Source organism: Hylobates moloch, unplaced genomic scaffold (genome assembly GCF_009828535.3).
Source record: "Hylobates moloch isolate HMO894 unplaced genomic scaffold, HMol_V3 SCAFFOLD_7, whole genome shotgun sequence".
Lineage (NCBI taxonomy): Eukaryota > Metazoa > Chordata > Mammalia > Primates > Hylobatidae > Hylobates > Hylobates moloch.
The window spans coordinates 93,927,164-93,952,368 of NW_026652282.1; the positions used below are offsets into that span (position 1 = coordinate 93,927,164).

Genomic DNA, 25,205 nt, shown 5'->3' on the forward strand with positions numbered 1-25,205 from the left:
TTTCCACAGCTTTTATCGATTCCACGTTCCTATGTGTCTAATCACACTGCCAGAAAATCTTCCCTTTTACCCCATTCAATCATCTCCAGCTACAATTAACATTTATTTTCTGTGCATAACTAACTTGTCCATAACTGAGATCTCAAATAGATGATCATCGTTTCCAGTTGGATTCAAAGAGCTGGTGATTGACTAGACCAGTGGTGCTTCAGCAAGTTTCTTAGTGGATAAATGAATCCTTAAAGGAGCTTATTAAAATTCAAATTTCTCGTCCCCACTACCACAGATTCAGATCCAGTGGGTTTGGGTGAGGCCTAGGAATCTAATATTATTTTAGCAAGCACCCAAGACGGTTTCATTTCAGGTGGCTAGTGGTCCACTGTTGGAGAAACATTTTATTCAAAAGATGGTAATGGAGAGAAACCACCACCCATGCCTGTTCTTGCTTGCCCTTTCTCTAGCCCTGGGTCTATTCTTGTTTCTGCTCTCTGTGTAGTGTCTTTGTGAGAGAAGGAGGGACAGTGATTGCAAACTCTGTTTTCTTCAGACTTACAAAGGTAAAGTGATTTCTCCAGAGCCCCTACCCAGTGAAGAAAGAATAATATTGAGTTTTCTCTCCTAACTTGGAGCTGGTCACCTAGGCTTCAGAGCAGACTTACCCTGACATTCGGTATAACAGGCCAGGATGAGAAGCAAGCCAAAACTAAACTCAGTCTGTTTACTCACCAGCTGGTTTGTGTGATTCCAATAACCAGTGTCAGGTTTGATGGTGAACAAAAGGAAACACTTGATAAATAACACATTATTCTCAGATGCTTGTTGCAGCTTTCACTCTAAAGGAAAATCTCTACTGTCCCCTAACAGCTGGTGTGAGCAGATGAGCTGGGGGCAGGAGCCTTTGATTCCATGCCTCTGATGTCATAGGGTTAAGAAACCAAGAAATGGCAGAGAGGAAAGCGTAACTCTCAGTCTTGTGGACTAAAAGTATCTAAGGCATATGTAGGATGTTATTCCCTTATACCAAGATTTAAATAAAAAGAAGCATCAATTAATCTTGAATAAAAGGTTGTACTACCAAAAAATGCTTGAAAAATCTTGTTATATACTCTCATCATCCCATTTTACAGAGGAAACTAAGACTCAGAAAAGCGATGTGACTTGCTTAAGATCTCTTCAAATCTTTGAACAGTGAGCATCAATTTTATTCTTATTCTTAAAAGCTTTTAAGAGGAAAGCATTTTAATAATCTTTTTGAGTAGTCATTACATAATAGGCACTGTTCTATGTGCTTCATATTTAAGCCCCACAACAATACTATAGGGTGGATCTTATGCTCTTCATCTTACAGATGAAGGAACTAAGTACAGAAAAGTTAAGCAAATTGCCCAAGGCCTCACAGATGACCTTAGAGTTGGAATTAGAAGAACCCAGACAGACTGGCTCGAGAGCCTATGGGTTTAACCACTAGGCTTCCTGTCTCTCAAACACAACAGGTAGGATTACCAAGATAATCTTTATCAAACTCTCTCCATCATGTTAATTCCATTCTCAAAAACTGACATTGAATTCTGATTCAACAATGTTAAATCTTAACTAGCTTCACTAGTTTCTGAGGAGCCCCAAATATGGTGAAATGAAAACCCCAATTCACCACCCACATCTTGCATTGCCACTCCTGGATTTTACCATCTAATGAAGCCCATTCTGCCTTTTCTGGGTGGTTATTCAGCATTAATGAAATGTGTTTGGTGCTATTCTATGCACAACACATGGAATGATCTCTGCTCTACAAGAAACTGTACATCTGAAGCATCTCTGCAGCTGCATGGGCAGCAGAGCTTCTCCTTGCCTACTGTTATTTTGGTTGCTACAGTCTCTGCCACATGACGCAGTTCCATTTCTAGAACTGTTCAGATTCTTGACGTAAAACCCATTCAAAGAGCCTGGTTAAGGGTATGCACTCAGTGGACAAGGTTGTTTTCTGGAGCTTCTGAGTTATATCACCCTGGAGTTTAAGGGACGGAAGGTTAGGAAGGTATAGAAAGGAGAGGCCAACACCAAGTCGGGGGTTTTCTGATAACCCAAAATCTCCACATCTATCCCTACCATCATAAACTCAGGCTAAAGTGTTTGTTTCCAAATTTTCACCTATGTGTATCTCAGAATAGGACCAAGTTAGGGCATCAGCTCTATAGTCTCCAAAATGCCAGAGTAGCTCTCACAGAGAGCAGGTAGGGACCAATGTTGATGGTAAATAAAGGAAATTTTATGAAGATGTTTCAGTCAAAGGAAAACCATGCAGTTTTTTTATTCTGAGGAATAGAATAAGGGAAGTGATACTAAGGTATGATAAAATGGATTTGTACTGAATCCCACTTAGAATCTGTCCAGTAAAGGGGATTCTGATTGATTTGCAACATTTAATACAAAATAAACAAATGTTCAAGCTGAAAGACACTGAGGACTTATCAAGCCCATCCCTCTTTCCTTCGAGTTTTAACCAGGGATAGAAAACTAGGTGCCAGAGGTTGAGTCCAAAACTTAGAAACATATGTTTGACTAGCATGTGGCCTTAAAAAGTTTTGAATTTAAATTCTTGGTTGGGCATGCCCTCTGCTGATCACCAGAGTTCTTACTACTTCCAATTATCTCCTACCCAATAGTTTCACAGTTTTATGTTACTGCCTGACCCCTGAGGATATTTTACATTTGCAACTCCTGCCAAACTACCTGAGAATGACAAAATTATATACCAATGCAGGGAGAGGTGACCACCCAGGGCAACCTGCATCTATTCAGAACTTAAAACAAGGGGAAATAAAAGATATTTCCCTCAGAAAATAAAGTGAGGTTGTGAGTAATAGTAACATTCTTTTGAAGGATCTAAGATGTAATGTTTTCCAATATTGATGAACATGAGGCTGCTCCTATTCATGTAATATATTTAGCATAATAAATTACTTACATATGACCAGATTTGAAATAAAGAATCTTATCTGAGGTTATCTGAGGTTCTTTGTCAAAAACATTGGTGTTTTCTGGTTCCTGTGTTTGGCTGGATTGATCCCTATGATTTAACTCAGTGTTTCTCCACTGGGGGTGCACATGAATCTATCAGCACTTCCCAAGCGAAGTTCTTACTGTAAGTCACTTTGTGCAATACGATATGTTGCTAACTGCAGTTTGTTGTTTGCATGAATATCCTCCCCCCACCAAAATAATATATGACTGAGAACCATCAACAGAGCCTATTTGGAAAGTCTTCCCCCAAAAGGGGTGCTTTGTTAGCTGCAATATGCTTTCTCTTTGAACTCACGCCTCTATAGTTCCTCTGTGAAATGGGGAAAATAAAACCTCTCGGCCGGGCGCGGTGGCTCACGCTTGTAATCCCAGCACTTTGGGAGGCCAAGGCGGGTGGATCACGAGGTCAGGAGATCGAGACCACGGTGAAACCCCGTCTCTACTAAAAAATACAAAAAATTAGCCGGGCGTGGTGGCGGGCGCCTGTAGTCCCAGCTACTCGGAGAGGCTGAGGCAGGAGAATGGCGTGAACCCGGGAGGCGGAGCTTGCAGTGAGCCGAGATTGCGCCACTGCACTCCAGCCTGGGCGACAGAGCGAGACTCCGTCTCAAAAAAAAAAAAAAAAAAACCTCTCTTTCTTGGTTTTCTAATTTTGTGGACTCTTAGATGAAAATGCCTCCTGGCTCAGCCTTGGCTTTCGTCTGGACCCTCCAACAACTGGCCATTTCCTGGACCTTAATTTTCTGTTTCCTCCTTAGAAACTTCCTTCCGATATTGGGGAAAACACTTCCTGGGTTGACTGTGTCCTGATTTATGTCTGATTCAGCTTGTAGGCTATTGAAGCTGTTCAACAACCGTTTATTAATTAAACATCCACAGAGCTTCTTGGACTATATCAAGCTCTGTTTACTGTATGGTGAAGATCCATTTTGATCAAATCTGTGTTGAAGGCTACAGAAAGGGTAGCAAAAAAGAGACAAGAGTTGAGAGAGGGTATCTTCATCTCCTACTGACCATCAGCATTCAGCCCTGTCAGATTCCCTGTGGTGTACAAGTCCTGGGGGTATCCTTGGAGATGGTCCTTGGATATAAAAACAGGCTTGTTTCATTGGGAGGCCAAGTGTGAGTTGAAACTAAGGGAGAATGCAAAGCCATGTCTGAGGAGGAATACTGAGGGGGAAAACTGAGGACCATATTAGTCTTCAGATCTGAGATGAGGGTGGGGCCTGAAACAGAGTTGAAGCAAAAGAAGAGGAGGAGCTGTGAAGGCAGAGCAGGTCAGGAAGTCTCTGAGACTCTGGCATTTGATTTGGGGTTAGGGCTGTGGTCCCTCCTTAACCGGAATCCTCCAAGGAAACAGAGAAGAGCAGTCTTTACAAAGGCAGCTAATACACTTGTTTACACACATGCACGACTATTAAAAACGTGTGTATGTGTGTGTGTGTAGGGGGTCTAGTGGTAGTTGGAGATGCAGCAGGGAGAAAATAGTGGGAGAAGGAGGGAAAGGGAATAAAAGAAAAAGTTCAGAAGCGGGTTCTTCTGGTGCTAGCTACCTCTTTGCTCCTTCTTTACACTAATTTTCAATCTGCAAGGAACCATAAAGTGAACTTATAACTGGAAGTCATTGAAAGTTTTGAATTAGTTCTCCTGTCTAAAACCAGGAACAGTTTATTTCAATGATACAATGGTTTGATTTTCTTTTACGAGCTATAGTCATCTTTCTCTTCCTCCTATATGTTATAGGCATTCTTTATATCTCCAGGCCATTCCATTTTACTAGAACAGATGTGTTTTCCTTCTAGACTTAGAATTTAATTGTATCGGCTCCAAGAGAGCCAATTGGTTCTATTTTACTCTGCTTCATTTAGGCTGTTTTGATGCTGATGTAGTAACTCTCTCTCAGGTCAACAGGATTTCTGACTGGAAATATGCTGTTATAAAAATAATTAAAATAATATATATTTCCTTCCTACAAAATGCAAAGCAGTATGTTACTTTCAGGGTGTAGAGTAAGGGGTGAGGGAAGAAAGAAATACAGAACCAAGTTTCTGCTCTCAAGAAGCTTACAGTGTACTTGGGTACAAAAAACATTAAGACAGAAAACAATGGCTAATAATTATATAAGAGAATCACTACAAAGGGCCAGTTGTGATACTTAGACACTGCTCAATAGACCCAGAGGAGGGAGCAATAAAAGACTGGGAAAGCTAGCAAGACTTTAAAATGCCTGGTGCATACTAGACATGCAATATATATTTATTGGGTAAGGTAGAATTTGAGCTGGATCTCAAAGGATAGATAGTATTTCCAGAGGCAGTTTAGAATGGGAGCTATATTCTTGCTACAATACTGGTATAGGTAAATGCAGAGGAAGCAGAGGTTGTGCTGGGAGACACTGCAAATAGTTTTTCTAGAGCAGAGGATTTATAGAGAAAGATCATACTCAAAATGTTGTTGGTGCCAGATAATGGAAGGCCTAAGGTCCATGGGAAAAGGGTTTGAACTTTATCCTATAGGTAGTGGGGAACTACTGAAGGTAGAAGGGTAATGTCAAGGGAGGATGAATCTAGTGACTATGTGCAGAATGGATTGACAGGGAGAGACTGTAGGCAGTTGGACCAGCTTGGAGGCTTAGCTTGCGGATAAGGGCAGTAAGTAGGGTAATAGCAGTGGAAAATGCAGTAAGATAGGCAGTAACAAAATGCAGAATTCAAATGAAGAGTGCTTAGCGGCTTAATTATATATATGGGGCAAAGGAGCAGTGGAAGGTAGGATGACTTCAACTTCTAGCCCATGAGACTGAGGAATAGTGGTGGCATTAACTACAAGTGTCTTTTATTTCTGCTTAGAAGTTGTTTAATGATGTCTTAGGCTGGTTTGCAAAAATATTAGTCTCAGTGCATTTCATATAATTATAACTTGAGACTCTGAGGCTTGAAGGGACCTAGAGATTCTAGACTGGTTTGTTTGAACTCTGTCCTGTAGGGATCAAACCAAATGATGACAGATCAATTCCATTGTTTCCTGATTCATCTCTCTTGCTATTTCATTCAGATTTCAAGTTCCGTTGATCCTGCCCCAAATTACCTTTCTAGGCAATCCATTCAGGGGCTGAATAAATTTTATCCATTGGTATATTTTCTTCCTTATTTTTCTGTGCGGCATAGCCTCTTTGCTTGATATTAGCTCATGTCTTCATGCTTGTTTTGGCCTTTGAGGACTGCAGACATTTCAGGAACTGTGATTTGCTGCTTTTTTATACAACCATAGACAACTAATAAAAATTTTATTTTTGTTTTGTTAATTTAAATAAAGGAGCACTTTGTGTCTCTAGATCAGGGCACAGGACGACATTTTTCCCCCGTTTCCTCACAGGGGACTGGGTTCAGTAGTGTATGTTTGTATGAATTCTTTGAAGAAAAAGAGATATCAGAGGAAGAGATGTGAAAGATTAAAAGAATAATGTCAGGTAGTATATAAAAATCTACTTAGCATTTTTAAGTGCTTATTCTTTTTTTTGTTTGTTTGTTTGTTTTTGTGTTTTTTTTGAGATGGAGTCTTGCTCTGCCACCCAGGCTGGAGTGCAGTGGTGCAATCTCGGCTCACTGCAACCTCTGCCTCCCGGGTTGACGCCATTTTCCTGCCTCAGCCTCCCTAGTAGCTGGGACTACAGGTGCCCGCCACCACGCCTGGCTAAATTTTTGTATTTTTAGTAGAGACGGGGTTTCACTGTGTTAGCCAGGATGGTCTCGATCTCCTGACCTCGTGATCCACCCGCCTCGGCCTCCCAAAGTGCTGGAATTGCAGGCGTGAGCCACCGTGTCTGGCCAAGTGCTTACTTATTCTAAAGCCATTTATGATCATTGCATTTGTCTACAAGCCAGCACACATCCTGCCCCCCAAACACATGCACACTCCAAAATATGAAAGGTCTATGGTCACTTCTGTCATATATAGGAAAGTAAACGAAGGCAAAGTAAAATACCATTTTTAATTGGAACAATGAAGGATTGGAAACTAGAGCCCAGAGATCTTGGTGCTTGAAATTATAATATATTTTGCTTGTAGTGTATTTTTAAAAGCATTTTCACACTCCATGATTGATTTGATCCTCACAACTTTCTTGTGAGGTAGGTCAGGTAGATAGCATTATATCTCAAGCCATGGAGAGGATAAATTACTCACCCAAGTTCACTGAGCATTTTAGCAAAGATGCCCTTTTTAAAAATTCTTTTCTTTTTCTCTGAAAAGGAAAGGCTGTTTGCCAACCTTTGCTTTGGGCCACAATAGCCAGTCAGTCAACAAGTGTAGGGGGCAACTGGAAGAGAGATATATTCCCTCCTGCAATGTGGAGACCATAGAGCTGCTACCAATTGTGCCAGCTTCATACACCTCTGACAGCTGGCTTCCAAAATGCAAAGGAAGTACCCGGAGTCTTTGGCTCAACCTCTCAGAATGGGAGCCAAGCCTCTGGCTTGTCCATAATCATTGACTGACTTTCCCTAAGCATCTAGAAATGTATCAGGAATAATCTCTCTACTGAAAAGTTTAGGAATGAGTATTTGAAAGGGAAGCCATCTCTCTTTTATCCTAAGACCTAGAGAGTTTCCTTTCATCATAGGTTGGATCAAATCATGATCTGTGTGAGTTTAAAAGAAAAGATTAGGCCGGGTGCAGTGGCTCACGCCTGTAATCCCAGCACTTTGGGAGGCTGAGGTGGGCGGATCACGAGGTCAGGAGATCGAGACCATTCTGGCTAACACGGTGAAACCCTGTCTCTACTAAAAATACAAAAAATTAGCCGGGCATGGTGGCGGGTGCCTGTAGTCCCAGCTACTCAGGAGGCTGAGGCAGGAGAATGGCGTGAACCCGGGAGGTGGAGCTTGCAGCGAGCAGTGATCACACCACTGCACTGTACTCCAGCCTGGGAGACGAGCGAGACTACGTCTCAAAAAAAAAAAAAAAAGGTTAGTTTCATTCACACATTCACACACATGGTTTCAATGACTGATCTTGCACAGCAATGAATCAAATCTAATTTTTTATATCTCTCTCCTGAGTTTAACATCTGTGTGTCAAACTGCCTACTAAGCATCACCACTGGTATATACTCCCTCCACACATACCTTAAACTCAACATACTCAATACCAAATTTATCATCATGCTCATCTTAACCTACCTCACACATTTCATATTCATTTTTGGTGACACCATCTATCCAGTTTCCCAGGCCAGAAAACTGGGATTCATTCTTGAGTCCTCCTTTTCCCTTATTCTTCCACATCCTATCACCAAGAGCTATCAATACAGCCTCTAACAATCTCTATCCTCGATTCAGGATATTGCTGTCAAACCTCCGTTTTCTGGTCTCCTTGGCTTCATGGTCTCTTCCATCTTTCCCTTGAGTATTATGATATTTCCATAACACAAATTTGATTATCCTATCTTTGTCCTACTTAAAAGTTTGCTGATGGGGCCAGGCACAGTGGCTCATGCCTGTAATCCTAGCACTTTGGGAGGCAGAGGCGGGTGGACTGTTTGAGGTCAGGAATTCAAGAGCAGCTAGGCCAACATGGCGAAACCCTGTCTCTACAAAAAAAACATAAAAAATTAGCTGGGAGTTGTGGTGTGCTAAGGCTGAGGCACAAGAATTGCTTCAGCCTGGGAGGCAAAGCTTTCAGTGAGCTGAGATGGCACCACTGAATTCCAGCCTGGATGACAGAGCGAGACTCTATTTCCAAAAAGAAAAAGAAAAAAAAAAGTTGGCTGATGGTTCTGCTCTGGCTATAGGATCAAGTTTGAATTAACCAGTAGGCTCCTGCCTAGCTCTCCAAAGGTACCTCTGGCTACCCCCACGTGCATATCCTAGACTCCAACCACACCAACTACCTGTCCCCAGCCAGCTCTGACTTTCCTCATGCCTTTCTCTTGGCCTAGAATACCTCCACCTGATGGCCGTTCTCTGCTTGTGAATGCCTACTTCTCCTTCAAATCCCAGCTCTTATGTTACATCCCTTCTGTACAGCGTTCCCTGACTTCTCCAGGCAGAACCAAACCCTTCTGCTTCTGTGTTCCTATAGCTCAGAATCATCTACAGTTCTGCACATACATTGAAAATAGCTCCTCTCTCAAACTATTGCAATTATTTTATTTGGCATTTAGTTGTTTTCATTGAATACTCATGAAATCTATATTTCATTAATGAATTCATTTAATCATTCACCCCCTGTGTTAGGCCCTGAGAATATTGTGGTGAACCAGAAAGGTCTGGCCCTGGCCTTCATGGTGCCTACCATCAATGCTTAGACTGGTAAGGGAGACCCACCAATAAATATCAAGTATCAACAGAACGTGGTAGGTGTACAGTTTGAATGTAAGTTGTCAGGAAGCATATCATAGAGGTGAAGAGCATGGTCTCTTCTCCAGAATTGGGCTAGCCTGGGTTTGAATCCTGGTTTCACCATTTATTAGCTGTGCTATTTCAGGCAATTTACCTAATGTCCCTGTCTCTTGTTTTCCTCATCTGTAAAATGGGAATTATGATAGTCTTTATCTCAGAGGGCTGTGATGAGGGTTGTGAGAGTCAATATTTGTAAAGCACTTAGTGTCTGGAATATGCCAAGTGTTTAATAAAATGAATTAAATAAAATTTAGGGCCGAGTACAAAGAAACTTAAATTTCTCAGTTTGAGGATAATGTGGCTGGCCTTGTTTTCTCCTTACCAGTTCTGATTTTACTTGTTCATACATGATTTTCCCCATTTCTGTCACTTTCAGTTCAGGGCTTATTTAATAAAAGCAAAGAGAAGGAAATTGTGAGAATGGCCTTTCAGGGTAATTATACAGCCTGGCATCTTACCACCCTCTCAACTTACTTCCCACACATACCCGGAGCTTCAGCCTTGCCCAGAGTCAGTCACCTCTGTAGTGGCTAGGGCTAAGTCATGACCTGATAAGTGGGCCTTAGGTATTTCTCTGTCCTATTAGCAGTCCCTTCTCTCTTCCATTCCTCACTAGAGGTGACTCTTCACCCATTCCTGCCTGCTTTCATCACAGAAGACTTTGGGGGGTCCCTGGAACTTGTAGGTAGATATTTTGCAGGGTCCCCAATAGCCTCTAGCCAACTGGAGTCCTTGGCCCCAGCCATTCCTTCCCTTGTCGCCTCTCTTACTCTGACTACCACCCCTGTGGGGCCTCTCAATCCAGTAGTGTCAGGAAGCAGGATAGGGGAGAAGAAAAAATATAGCTAATAGCCTCAGTAATTATTTATAGATTGCTTTATTTATTCCTTGAGACAACTATTTTGCCATATTGCTGGACTGTGTGTCTGCCGTCTCAGCTTTGTCAGGCCAATTATGTCACTGCTTTAATGACTCCAGAGTCTTGTCACTGAGAAGTCATCCCAATTGTCTCTGCTACCCTAGGTTGGTGGCAGGACTTCCGTATCTGTCTGGAGGCCACAGCTGGCCAGAGGGAAGGCATTCAGTCTCAGAAGAGGCTTGCCCTCTGCCAACTGCCCACCTCCACTGCTCTCAGATCAGAGCTCTTGAGACCTACTGCTGGCCCCAGGGAGAGCTACTAAATGCTTCCACTTTGCCAGAGATGAGAAGAGAGGCAGACTCAGAGAGGAAGCATGGCAGGTGCATGAAATGCTCCACTTAACAGTGAAGGGGCTGGGAGGAACGCCAGGTGCATCTCACCTGGCCATTTAGCTGCAAGGTCACTGCATCCTCGAGCGTCCTCTGAGAAGTTAACTGAATCCTTAATGATCACTTAGATCTGGGCATCGATTTATAAGCATGTTCACACACATTTTTTTCTTCTTACACTTAGAACTCTCTGGCAAGGTAGATGATACGATCACTCCATTTTACAGGTGAAGAAACTGAGGCATAGGCAGTTTAGGAAATTTGCCATAATTTTGGAAGTCTGACCTTGTCATTCTAAATGGATGCTCTTTTCACCATTCCAGGGATGTCTCTTCTGTCTGTCCTGCTCCTGCACTTTCAAAATGGGTAGAGATGGGCTGCTTTTACAACCTACTCTTTATGTGCCCCTCTCTCCATTTATAATATCTTTCCTGCTGTCTCTAGTTTGTTATAGCTATCCAGGAAGACTGAACAGTGTCCTGCACTTGAAATCTCCCTCTTTCCCATTTCCAGAGAGAAAAAGCACTGAATAATTTAATTCATACTGTTGCTCTGATTGCTGATTCTTGGTAGCAGGCATTTTATGCATGTCCTAGGGAGTTCACCTTTTGAACAAGGGCTAAAGCTTAAAAGGACAAAGCTTGAATGATGGGGATTCATACACCAAGGTTGGGTGGTTGTGGGGAGAAGAAAGTATTTTGGGTATGAAGATGGCCAGAACTCTCTATTTTTGAATGCCAGTCACTTGCTACAGGGGCAAACAAAGAGCTTAAGGTTCTGGCTTCTGACATCTGCCTGCAAGGGGCACAGTCAGCACTGCTGCCTTCTGGCTGGTGAGCATCAGGGAAACACACACATCATCAGCACAGCCCGCACTGCTGGGACCATGTGGAACACTCTATTCTGAGTACCAGACCAAACTGCTCTCAGAGAATATAATTAGGAAGAGCTCTGGGTTGCAAGTAGAGGGCCTTGGGTTTTCATTCCAGGCTTTCTGTTGCTTCGCTGGGTAAATGCCTTTACCTCTCAGGTCCTTTTCCCTGTCTTTAAAAAGAGATGATGCTCTCTGAAAAGGAAAACGAATACTATAGCATTCGAAAAGTACTGTATACTTTTCCCACATAGTATCTTGTAGGATCAGCCAAGTCTACCTTAAACTGAGAAGAAGGAAATGGGCTCAGAGAGGTGATGTGACTTGCCCAAGGTCTTATGACTCGCAAGTGTCAGAGCCAGGCTTCAAGCCTAATATATGCTTCAAGTTCTTTGTATGTTAAATGAGGATGATGAGGATGAGGATGAGGATGGCAGCTAATGAGTGCTTATTATGAGCCAGACTCTATGCTAAGCACTATTATTTAATCTTCCCAACAATTCTATTAGGACAGCACTACTATTATTCTTAGTTTATGAATGCTAAAAGTTGAGGTTCAGAGTGGCTTAGTGTTTTGCTTAAGGTCACACTCCTAGTGAGTAGCAGGGCTAGGACTCTTGACTCCCAGTATAGTGCTTTTGACACCATACTAGTCTGCTTAAAATGCTGGATGGGAAAGTGCTTTGGGCGTGTGTGTGCTATCTGAATGTAAACTGGCACTCTATATCCTTTTAGCAGACCTCCAAATGAGCCTGGAAGCCTCTAAGGGGAATGCATTCTTGTCTGAGTCCCAGGCCAAAAGGTCAGGGTAAGATGGGGAGATGCCTATGGGAGACCTGTTTTCCCCAGTAGAAGGTGCATGCTCTCTAGAGGAAGTCTGAATGGAATCTTCAGAGCTGCCCTGGCTAAGTTTTAGCTGAGCTGCGAGCCTCCAGGGTGCTCAGTGGGCACCTTTTTAGGAAAACTTCTTCCATTTCTTCCTTGCCATCTCAACTTCTAGCCAAAGCATTTGTTCTCTGAATCTGTAGCCTCCTCAGACAATGTCTCCTTCCCTGACTTCTGCTCTGCCTTTATTTTGCCCAGACAGGAGTTGGCCTGTTAGCCCTGTAACTTTACCCTTGGAGTCTCAAGGGAGCCAAACCCAGCACACCAGCCATTGTAGCATTTTATTTGGATTTATCCTGGACACCATAAAACCTGTGTCCTGCATCTCTCAAATTAATAGGGATTTTATTGCTAGGCTCATGGAGTCCTGAAAGGTACTCAGGCTCTGTAGCACTAGCCTCCATCCTTCAGCAGTATCATTCTCTCTCCACAAAAGTCACAGTTTATGTTCCTCCTCAGAGCTTTCCAATGTACCGTCTGTCTCTGTTATGTTGCAATGAGATTTCAGGGAAAGAAATCCAGAAATGTCTGGGGAGGCTGTGCCATTGTGCAAACATGATACCACACCAGGCAGGATAAAGATGAGCAAGCTGCAGAGCCTTTTGACAAGACCAGGGTCCCAGAGGCAGTGGTTCCAATGACAGGCTGGTATGGGATTCAAATGTTTGCCAGTGGTGGCGTTAACTTTTCCAAGTATTTCAACACAAATAAAAGTCATGACTTAACTCACCCCTCTAGTTTCTGGATTTCTTCTTTCAGGTTTTTCAGCACTTCTAGAGTAATTCACATGGTTGTGCAGATTGACACCACCAAGTTCGATTTTCCAAGCTCCATCAAGCCCACAGGGCCATTTCATACATATTTCTCTTTGGCATCTCCTGGGCCAATTTCTTTCTGAAAGTTCCATAGCCAGTGTTCCATCAAGTTCCCCTACCCATGCCCCATAACAGAAAAGCTTGTCTCTAACCTTACAGAGGAAAGAGTCTTTGAGATATGAATTTCCCCCACCCCACGTAAAATCTTATATTTGCATCCAACTCGATTTTGTTTCTTGAGGAAGAATTATTCCTGCTCCTTTCTAAGGTTAATCTCTGATCTCTACTCTTGATCTTCCTACCTCATCAGGTTGTTGTTTCATTTTCTTTCCTCCTAGATGCTCAATCTCCATTCACTTCTCCCCTTCCCTGAGTTCAAGTCTCTCCACTAAAACTGAAAACTGCTCCCCCAAAGTTACTTCCTCCTCCATCCTCAAATCCACTGTGAAAATTTTCAAAAGTATAGTTTCTATTTGTATAGACCTCATCTCCAATTCCTTTTGCCACCTATTGCAATTTGGCTTCATTTCTACCATATCAAAAGTCAACAGCAGCTGACATTAAGTTCTAACTATGCACCAGGCACTTTGTTAGGCCCTTTACCCAAATTGTCTTATTTGATTCTCAAAAAAATCCTGTGAAGTTTGGCTTGATAAGTGACTCATTCCTGTAATCTCCACTCTTTGGGAGGCCAGGGTGGGTGGATCACTTGAGCCCAGGAGTTCAAGACCAGCCTGGACAACATGGTGTAACTCCCCTCTCTACAAAAAAACAAAAACAGACAAACAAACAAAACAAAAAACCCACAATATTAGCCGGGCATGGTGTCGCATACCTGTACCCCCAGCTACTCGGGGAAGTGGGAGATTCACCTGAACCTGGGGTGGTCAAGGCTGCAGTGAGCCATGATCACACCACTGCACTCCAGCCTGGGTGACGGATTGAGACCCTGTCTCAAAAATAAATAAATAAATAAATAAATAAATAAATAAATAAATAAATAATAGATAGAATCCTATGAGATAAATACCATTTTAATCTCCATTTTACTGACAATGGTCATTAGAGCGTTTGGTGACTTTTTCAAAGTCACATTGTGTAGTCAGTGGTAGAGTTGGGATTTGAACTGAGATAGTCTGACTCTCAGCTAATCCTTTAACCTAAGGGCTGGCTAACTTAATTCTGTAAAGGGCTAAATAGAGAAGAGTTTAGGGTTTTTGTGCCATATGCTCTCTGTTGCCCAGCTCTGCCACTGTCGTAGGAAAGCTGTCATAGACAATACATAAATGTATCAGAATGACTGTGTTCCAATAAAACTTTATTTATAGACACTGAAATTTGAGTTTCACATAACTTTTACATCATGAAATGTATTTTCTTTTGATTTTTTCCGGGCATTAAAAATGTGAAGACCACTTTTAGCTTCAGGCCACACCAAAACAGGTGGTAGGCCCAATTTTGCCCATGGCTTGTGGTTTGCTGTCCCCTGTCCTAACTACTGCATTATTCAAAGCCCCTTGAATTGTCAAATCCAATGGCTGCAGCTCTTAATGCTGCTAATATCCACTCCCCTTTTGGGGCATTCTCTCCTCAGTGACTTTAAGGCCATCACTCCCTCCTAGTTTTCCTTCTATCTCTATGATTGCTCTTAGTCTCTTCTGAAAGATTCTTTTCCCTGACTTACCTCTGAAATATTGGTATTTTCAAGGATCAGTAGCTGACCTATTTTACTCTGCTCTGCTAGAGTAAGTGACTCTACTTCTAAGACTACTAACACTCACTCTTAGTATGGTAATGAGGAGCACGAACTTTGGATTTGTACTTGCCTGGGTTTGGATCTTGTCTCCAATAGATACCACTTGAGTGACCTTGGGCATGAGATCTCTCTGAGCCTTGGTTTTAGTCCTTTTGTTAGATGAGGATAAAAACAGCATTTCCTTCATAAGGTTGTTGTGAAGGTTAAATGATTTACTATTTGGAAAACTCTTAGAACCATGCCTTTGATAGAGTATATACTTCGTAAGTATTTGTCATCATCACTGCTATTATTGTCCTGTTATTATGGGATAATGACTCCCTAATCTATATCTACAGCTCAGACTTCTATTTTGAGTTCTAAACCCATTTAACTAACTGCTTGTTTAACATCTGTGCTTGGATGTCACACTGGCACCTTTATTTCAACATATCCCAAACATAACTCATCATCCCTTTTCTGCCCTCCTATCACCTCACCCTAACCTGCTATTTTTCTTCTACCACTTTATTCTTGTTAAAAGCATGACTGTCCACTCAATCACTTAACTGAGAAAGCTGGGAGTTGAGTTTCACGTCAGAAAAAAATGACATGAAACTTCCAGCTTTAAAGCTAAGATGAGACTGAGTTGGGACTTGAGATTAGCTATGTGGGTGATTTGAACATTTTTCCTCTCTTACCTTTCCTTATCTTCCTTCACTCTTGTCAGATCGATCTCTCTCTCTCTCTTAAACTTGGTGTGCCCATTTCTAACTCTTCACCTTTGATCATATAATTCTTCTCATTTGAAATGTGCTCCTTGATATATTTCCAAATGTCACTCATCATTCAAGGGCTAAAATACTTATGAAGACTTCCTGTCTTTTCTAGTCAACAAAATAAGGTATATTTGAAACTGATAATTTATATTTTTAAATTGAATGTCATTATTACATATTTCATGCTTTATAATGCTTTCTGTCCTGAGTCTATAAGTTGTATTGAGCAGGGCATGTTCTTCTTGTGAATTCCCTACAGTGCCTTGCACAGGTCTCTTTTTTGCCTTCAATCATTCTTCCTGTGGCTCTTCTGCCCCCACTAATCATGGGCCACAGATTAAACCTTAACTATCTGCTTTTGTCTCTCCTCTTTCTTTCTTGGAGTTTTTACATGTATTTCTTAGCGATAAATTTTTGTTTGTTTGTTTCTTCATTTGTTTTTTAGAGACAGAGTCTCACTCTGTTGCCCAGGCTGGAGTACAGTGGCATGATCTCAGCTCACTGTAACCTCCACCTCCTGAGTTCAAGCAATTCTCCTGCCTCAGCCTCCTGAGTAGCTGAGACTACAGGCACGTGCCACCATGCCTGGCTAATTTTTGTAATTTTAGTAGAGACAGGGTTTCACCATGTGGGTCAGGCTGATCTCGAACTCCTGACCTCAGGTGATCCATCTGCCTTGGCCTCTCAAAGTGGTGGGATTACAGATGTGAGCCACCACGCCCAGCCCAGAGATAAAAATTGTTATATCTGTGACTTTCCAAATTTTCATTTCATCCCCAAACTTTCTCTTGAGCTCCAGTGTCACATCTAAAATTTTTTGGTAGTCATTTTCAGATGACTCCAAGCCTCACACTGACTCCAAACTTCATTTTCACTGGAATGTCTCACACTGACTCTGAGCTTAATTTTATATCAAAGCTTATTACCAACTTATTATCTTCCTCACCTTATTATCTCACCTTGCCTTCGCATTTTCTTATGGCATCATTTCTCTGTTACCTAGCAAGGAGGTAAAACTTGCAGTCATCTCTGACTACCTTCATCACACATCACACAGCCATTCAACATTATTGTTTCTTTACAGTGTATTTTATACCCCATCCTTTCCAAGTGCACCACTACAGTAACAACAGCAATAACAACACTATAACAGTTAACGTGCACACGTTTACTCTGGCCAGGTACTGAGCTAAGTGCTTTGTACATGTAACTCATTTCAACTTCACAGTATTCTTTTAAGGCAGGTATTTTTAGTTTTTTCTTTTCATAGAAGAGAAAACTAAGGCTCAGAGTGGCACAGTTAAAATCACACCAAGACGAATTTGGACCTAGATTCTGTATCTAACCACAGTGCTACTCTTCACGCCTAAATTTCCTTTTTTTTTTTTTTTGAAGGTCATATCAGTTATTTTTATTTGAGTAGCAAAGTCCTCTTTATCATCTTTATTTTTTATTTTATTATATATATATATTTTATGGGACATGGATGAAGCTGGAAACCATCATTCTCAGCAAACTATCACAAGGACAAAAAGCCTAAATTTCTATAATTGCTTCCTAACTGGTATGCCTGCCATTGCTTGCTCCTCCACCAATCCGGAATTCCTACACACCATCTCCAGAATAATCATTCCCAAACATTGTTATCATTATTTCTTTTTTTAAATCTCAAAATCCTTTCATATCTTCCTTTCATCCACTAAATTAAATCCAGCACAGCCTGAACATCTAAAGGCCTCTACAGACTGAACTTCCCCACTCTATCTCTTGGAAGTACTTGCCTCTGTTTCCATGAATGGCTTAAAGCATAATGCCCTACTTGGTCACACCAGGATTTCACTTCATGTTTGCTCCCATCATCCCACTCACTTCTGACCATGTCGAAAGTTCCTGGAGGGAAAAGGAAGGGCATGCCTGTTTGCATTCCCAACAGTGCCTTCCACCTAGTGCACACTGAGCGAATATTCGTCAAGTGATTGATAGTAGGGGCTCAATTACCACTTTGAGGATTGAGCTGTTTAATTACTCCTTAACACTCTCTTGTTTCTATCCTTCCAACTAGCCCTCTCATTTTCCTCTTCCTTGGTATAATTGCCCCGTAACAAATGTGAAAATCCTCTCTTTTGCAACATCAAACATCCTGCGACGATCTTTACCTACCCATCACTACTTCATCAGCCTTTTCCTAGATGTATGAACAAATATACATTTTATATTCCTCTCAATTTTTCTTCATTGTTTGGTCTTTATCATTAGACTAAAAGCTACTAAAAACATTTCTGGAGATGACCACTATGTAAAGATGACAACAATCAAAAGGATAAAGTTTTCTGGTGGTTCTTGAGGTTAAATATTTTATGTGAGTTGCAAACTTTCAGGCCATGTTCAGCATAATGTAGGCCAATAGGGAAAATTCAAGATTTTGAGGAAGAGTGACCTGTGTTCCAACCCTGCCTCCACCACTCACAAGCTGCGCAATGTTAAACATACCAGTTAACTTGTCTGATCCTGTTTCCTCACCTGTTAAATGGGAATAATAATAATACCTATCATAGAGAAACTGTAGTGAATGTCATTTAAAACCACATATTTGTAGCACTCAACACATAGAAGATTATGGTAGACAAGATATGGCCAACCCCTAAATATGTCAATACCCTTATCCCCAGAACCTGTGAATATGATATGTTACATGGTGAAAAAGATTTTTCAGATATAATTGAAGTTGCTAATTAGCAGACCTTAAAATAGGAGATAATCCTGGATTATGTCGGTGGGCCCAATGTAAGCACAAAACAAAGCAGAAGAGGAAGGCAGAACGGTCAACCAGAGAGAGATGCAAAGGGAGAAGAGACAGGAGTTGGCCAGCTGAGTTCCCCCTCATCAAAGTGTAAGGGGATACTTAACAGGCCCTTGCTGGCTTTGAAGTCAGAGGAATGGGGCCATGCACTAAGGAATGTGGGTTGTCTCTAGAAGTTAGGAATGAGCTTCAGCTGATAGCCAACAAAGAAATTAGGACTTCAGTTTTGTAACCTCAAGGAAGTGAATTAGGCCAACAATCTGAGTAAGTGAGGAAGTAGATTCTCTGCTAGAGCCTCCAGAAGGGAAGGCAGTCCTGCTGAAACCTTGATTTTAGCCCAGTGATCTCTGTGTCAGACTTCAGAACTACAGAACTATAACAATAATAAATTTGTGTTGTTTTAAATTGATAGGGTTGTGAGAGTTTGTTATGGCAGCAATAGAAAACTAATATAAAGATAGTTAATAATTGATAACACTTGCTATTGTTTATTTAGGGTGATCACAGAAATCTTAGCAATTAGATATATATATTGTCTATTATAAGATGATTGATACCTTACTAATCTGATACTATTGAAAATCAGGGGAAGCTAGAGGTCCGGAACATACCAAAGGACTGGGACCCAGAGGTGGTAGTGTCTGTCTCTGTGTCTTTACAATCAGGTTGCCCAGATTGCACATGCCAGTCGATAAGTCTTTATAGAATCAAGTGCCTAGCGATTTCTTGGACTTTATGAGTACTACGTGTATCATATTTTACCGGTGAGAAAATTGAGCAGGTAGGTAGCACCATGGGCTGGGAAGAGGTAGGAGTTGCTCATTTTTTTTCACCTACAAAATAGTAATAGCTATAGTATATACCTAAGTCATTAAACTGTGCAACATGAGCAAGTCACAAAGTAGAGGTTATTATTCGTGCATTTTAAAGATTTTATCAGGCGGAAACCTAGTTCTGCTCCTAGAATGTCATTTTGGCCTTGAATTATTTTATAGTTTGTCCATCAAATGATGCGTCCGTGTGTGTGTGTGTGTGTGTATGTGTGTGTGTATCCATGTGTTTTCATGCTGCATATATATGCAAACATGCAGAAAATGCCTCACTTTTGACTTTCTAACTTGGTAATATTTTGAGATATGCTTCATAGAGCAGGGCAATTTCTGACTTCAGTCTTCTTCCATGGAGTCATTTCACTAGGGACACCTGTAATTCCTTCTGAAAAAATATTTGTTTCTAGTGGCCTCCATTATATTTAAATATATTTTACTGTTGTATATCTTAGCATTCTATCTGTAGAAAACCCAGTAAGATTCATGTCAATTAGAAATAATGCTAGGCGCCCCAAGATATCACATCTAGTGGTTGGTTTTCTACCAAACTAAAATTATTAGCCAAATCATATGAATTCTGTCTTCTATTTATTGATTGTTCACCATATCCCAGTGCATTATACTGTCGTATTTAATTTTTCATGACAGCCCAGTGCCAATTGGTACTATTATTAATCCCATTTTATAGATGGGGACTGCGAGGCTTAGAGGCAAAGTGCATGTTTACACAGCTAGTAATTCGTGAGCAGGGCCAGGATTTGAACTCCGGTCTGTGTGAGTTCCCACACCCAAGTCGTCCTGGTAAATAAACAAATCCTATGATCTCACTCCCCTTACATGAACTCTCTTGCCCACACTTAAGGGTTTTACAGTGAATAAGAAGATAAGTGGACCTGGAAAAAGTTTATATTTTGTTTTTTAATTGATTAGCCACATGAATTGTCCCTACATGCTCCGTAGGTAATTGTTTATTTTCAAATATCTTTCAGATGCTTTTTGGATAAGCTCTAGCCCGGTGCTTCTCAAATTTTAGTATAAAAATGAATCACTGGGGATCTTCATAAAATGCAGATTCTTATTCAGTAGGTCTGGGGAAGGATTTGAGATTCTACATTTATAGATAGCGTCCAGGGGATGGTGGCAATCCTGGTGTGGGGACTATACTTGGAGTAGCAAGGCTCTAGCTCACTACATCCTAGCCTTTTCCCTATCCTTGTGATATTCTCACTCAAATGTGGAGGTTTTTCAGATCATCCTTCTGGGCTGTAGTAAACATGTTTGCATTGGTCTATTTTCTCAGATCCTAAAATAAATTAGGGTGGGATTAATGAAAATTAGGCAATAAGGCTAAAGAATGGGGGAAGGTAAGAATATCCCTCTGCAAACATTTCCCTCTTCTTGTACTCTGCTCTAAAAAGCACCTGCCTTATCTTTTCTATTTTCTTTGTTTTAATTTTTTGGAAAGTGTGTGACTGTATGTGCATGTTTGTGTGCGTGTGCCTGTGTGTGTATTTGCACATGCATTTGGGGGGCTGATTCTGAGACTGAGTATACAAAACCAGAGCCATAGTCACTGGATTCTGCTAGCTTCCATTCTCCAAAACTACCATGGTGCAGCACAGACTTGGATTTCTAGATGCCTTGCTGTTGGTGGTGTGAGCCAGATCAGACACATAAATGTGAGCAGCTAAATTTTTGTCATGTTTAATTCTGCCTTCCATCTGAATATGCTAGCTGTAGGCACATATAATGTTTTCTTAGCTAGCAAGATAGGATTGTGTGTGTGAGTGTGTGTGTGTTAGGGGGAGGTGGTGGTTAAGAAGGTAAGTCACAAAGATATGACAGTAGCATGTAATATAAACATGTACACATACATATGGAATGGAAGTAGAGGGTTGTGATCTTGGTAAACTTGGCTTTAGTTACCTCTCGATTTCTTGGGAAGATCTCCAGAGAGCTTCAGAAAATGTATTTAGTATCAGCAAATGGTCCTGGGTTGTGGTTTTGTCATTGTTGTTAGCTAGTAGTCTGTTTTAGGCAAGTCATTTCTACCCTCTGGACTTCAATTTCTCTATAGGTGAAATGAGAGGATTGACCCCGCCAAGATCCCCACTTGTTTCTTATCATTATTTTTTCTTTCCTTTTGCTAAGGCAAAAACCTGGGGCAATTGCATTGGCCACCACCATCCAAGGGCCAACTCCACAATTGGTGACAGAGAACCAAACCTAAGAAACTTGCAAAGTTCCCTTCACCCAGCAAATTGCAATTTTTGCTTAGCCCCTATCAGCTTTTATAATTTCTTTAAATCGTCTGTTCTCACTCAGTTGAGCATGATGTACATGTTTGTTTCTAAGACCACAGTTGAGTCATTCAGGAATCATTCCTTGCTGGCAGTATGGCTCTGCTGGTCTCGCTGGACAAAGTTTGAGGGGCCCATCAACAGAAGAAAAGCTTCGTGAGTTTTAGAAAGGATGACACTATGGATATATCAGCTACTAGGCTCTGGACATGATGGCTGGCCTTAGCTTATCCCTCATCTGTGGGATGAGGAATAACTTCTGCCTAGATTGAGGCTTTATTTCTGTCTATAGGCTGCAAACTTTGTCATACCTTTCCCTGAAAACCTGGAAAATGACTGGGCCAGATTAGGCCGGTGGCACCTTGTGGCACAGAGTGCCTTGGGGAGAGAGAGTCTGCACCTTAATATTCTTCATCAGTTAGCAGGAGGCATCTGAACAGCTTAGTATACTAAGGTGAAAACAGGAACCTTTAGCAGAAGTAAAGCAGGCAGAAATGCTTCAGTCTACCACCTTCAGTGATGGAGCCATGGCAAAAGATAAATTAGAATATTTGAAAACAGGCTACAGGAAAGCATCATGATACATTTGAAATATCCATTCAATAATTAAGCACCTGAATGGCTTGCAGATTGGAATTTAATATTGTAAGGAGAGAAATGAGACGGCAACACTGAAAATATACTCCAAGGTTCCCAATTCCCTGGTACTATGGAATTCTATCATTGTTTACACAGTGTTTGCAAGTCAAATACAGGCAATTTTAAGATGCTTCATATATGAGTTGATTTCTGGATTAATTCCGTTCCCAGTCAAAGCAAGCACCTGGATAGTTTTCTTTCTGTTTGTTTCAAAACATCTTCGGTTCTCTCATATTCCTCTCATCTTCCTCCCTTCTGCATCTCTAATTTCCTGGCCTAGGCTTCTCTACGTACTGTGGTTCTGCGTGCCATTCCGGTTTTAGTTGTTAGCTATAGAAAGAACAGAATCTTAGGATTATAGCTCTTATGGCTGGGAAGGATGGCAGATATCTGGTTCAGGTCTCCATGTTGAGACGTAGACTGAAGCCAGGTGAATTAGTATCAGTGAAGCTGGGGGCTACATTGGTTCTGAATCCCTGAACCTGCTCACATGTTTATCCCCTGGGTAACCATCAGGACTTACCTCAACAGCCAGATACTCACATCACCAACAACAGAGCAAAACCTACACTGTAGGCTTCATTCGTGCTGATATTTTGAGTTTTTCCCCAATTATGGTGCTGCCAGTTCTTTCCTACCTGTCTGCAACCCGGTCTTTAGTATATCTATTTGAAAGTGTAATTTGAACCTAAGAAAATACTTACTATGGTTGCTTTAAAAAGTAACAGAATGGGCACCTTTTCAGATCCTACTTGAGTAATCCTCATTCTGCTCTCTCTCAGCAGTGAACATTAGAACAAATTGCCTGATGCAACACAAACAGTTTCACTTAATGCAGAATCCGTTTCTCTTATTTGCTGAGTTGGAAGGAGGCAATTCATTGCATTTTGGTAACGTAGAAATATATAGAAAGTTTAACAGACGAACCTGGGTGCTTTGGAAGCACAAATTCACCTCCTGCTCCCCTCTGTTACAAAAGCAGAGCCAGGATTGTATGGGGTTGATTGAGGTCCTTGAAAAACTACATACACACACACACACAGATTCTCTCTCTCTCTCTCTCCCTATGTATATGGTGAAAGTTTATGAAAACAGTATCTTCCAGGGACCAAAATGTGGATTTTAGGTGACATTCAATTCTTCCTTTGACCTCACAGAGAGAGCTTCAGAGACTCCTTGACCCTGTGGGTTTCTTTTATCCCAGACTATATATTTGCTTTGAAACGAACTTCGTACCATGTAAATGTATTAACATGCCTTTTGATTTAAAATAAGCAGATTTTAAAGACATGATGAAAGGTACCATGTGACATCATTTATATCTCAGTTTTTAAAGAGTTTGTGGGAAAGGAGACATAATAGAAATCATCAATAAAACATCAAAAAACGTAGGAGACCAACAATAGACAATTATGAATGCTGATATATAAACCTGTCATTCTTGTTAAACGCCATGAAGATAAATATATGGCAATAGAAAAGTGGGTCTGGGTGTGCCATGTCAATGTAGTAATCATTTCACATTTGAAGCCAAGGGTTAACACACACAATCTCTAAAAAGAGCATTATCAATTAGTCTATGTCTCTCCTACTCTTATAATAAACTCGGGTAAAGTTCAGAGATTGTATCTTTCAGGCTGGTTTCCCCGCTTCAGGCTTTTCCTGAGGGAGTAATAACCTTGCTAAACACTTAACCATCACCAGGTACATGACTGTGATCCAAAGAGCCCAAGTTGTAATAGGGAAAAAGCCCTTCTAGTCTCATTCTAAGAGACTATGGAGAAAGATCAGCATCTGTGAATTCAGCTCAGTACCTGCATATGTGGGACAAGATCATGACCATTTGTCCGAGTCGATGTGTGTCTAGGGAGGGAGGGAGGTGTCCACTTTGAAGCAGAGATCTGTCTGATGCCCCTCCATTTGCATTTCTTGGTTCCTTTAAGGAAGACAGGCAAACAAATCTGGCCATTTCTTAAGTTTGAAGGATACAAGACAAAGAAGGTAAATGGGGACCCTGGTTCCTGAACCTTCATGATCTGGCTCCTGGCTCTCTATTTCTGAAGGTGGCTTTTGACGAAGGGCAGGTATTCTTGGTCCGAGGGCCACACTAATCGATTTTAAGGAGGCCTGGGAGCAGGTTCCCCAGGGATCTTAAAATCTACACAAGAATGGAGCAAATCATTGTCCAGGGATAGGACAAAGCTGTGGTTCAGGAAAATATTCCCAGTGAAAGGATGTTTTTGGTCATCGCAGGCAGCACCTTGTCCTATCACCCCTGGAGCTTCTCCCCATTGCATTTCCTCTTCCAAAACAATCTGTTGCTGGCCTCCCTCTGCTCCCTACCACCCTGAGCCCACAGCCAGCCAGTCAATGCTTCTCAGCCTACAGCAGCCCAGCATCTTCATTCAACCTGCACTTCCCTGCCCCTTGCCCCTCAGCAGCACTCAGGCAGCGTAATGGACCGCACCGGCCGCCTGTAGACTTACCCTGAGCCAAGAGGTTTCTTCGGATCAGATCTGTGTCGTCTGGGTGTCCATGGGCCAGGATGCGTGGTGCGGCGCCTTGCCGGACTCCTCTTTTGCGGCGCGCAAACAGCAGCCGACTGGGACAGCCCGGGGCCTCTAGGCTGATGGGTGGGTGGGCGGATGAGCACAGGGAAAGGGGCGGGGTGTAAAGACGAGCGCAAGTACTGGCTCCTACCTTGGCTTCCCCTTTGGATGCTCAGTTATTCCCAAACTTGCCTGTAACAGATCGGCCCTCCTCACCTTTCACCTTCGCCAGTGCCCCGAAACTCTTTGCTCTACCAATGTCCCTACCCTGTTCTCCCAGCTCTCCAACCCAACCTGAGCCCCTTCAAGCGCACCCACTCCCTTCACGCAGC

The 25,205-nt window shown here is 41.7% G+C and overlaps 1 protein-coding gene across 1 annotated transcript in view; it reads right to left on the reverse strand.

The window, feature by feature from the left end:
- Positions 1-24,939, reverse strand: part of TRPC5 (transient receptor potential cation channel subfamily C member 5) — a 317,096-nt gene extending 292,157 nt beyond the window's left edge. Inside the window, exon 1 of the mRNA XM_032756245.2 lies at positions 24,811-24,939. The gene's annotated coding sequence lies outside the window, so the exon portion shown is untranslated. The remainder of the gene's footprint in view (positions 1-24,810) is intronic.
- Between the last annotated feature and the right edge of the window lie 266 nt (positions 24,940-25,205).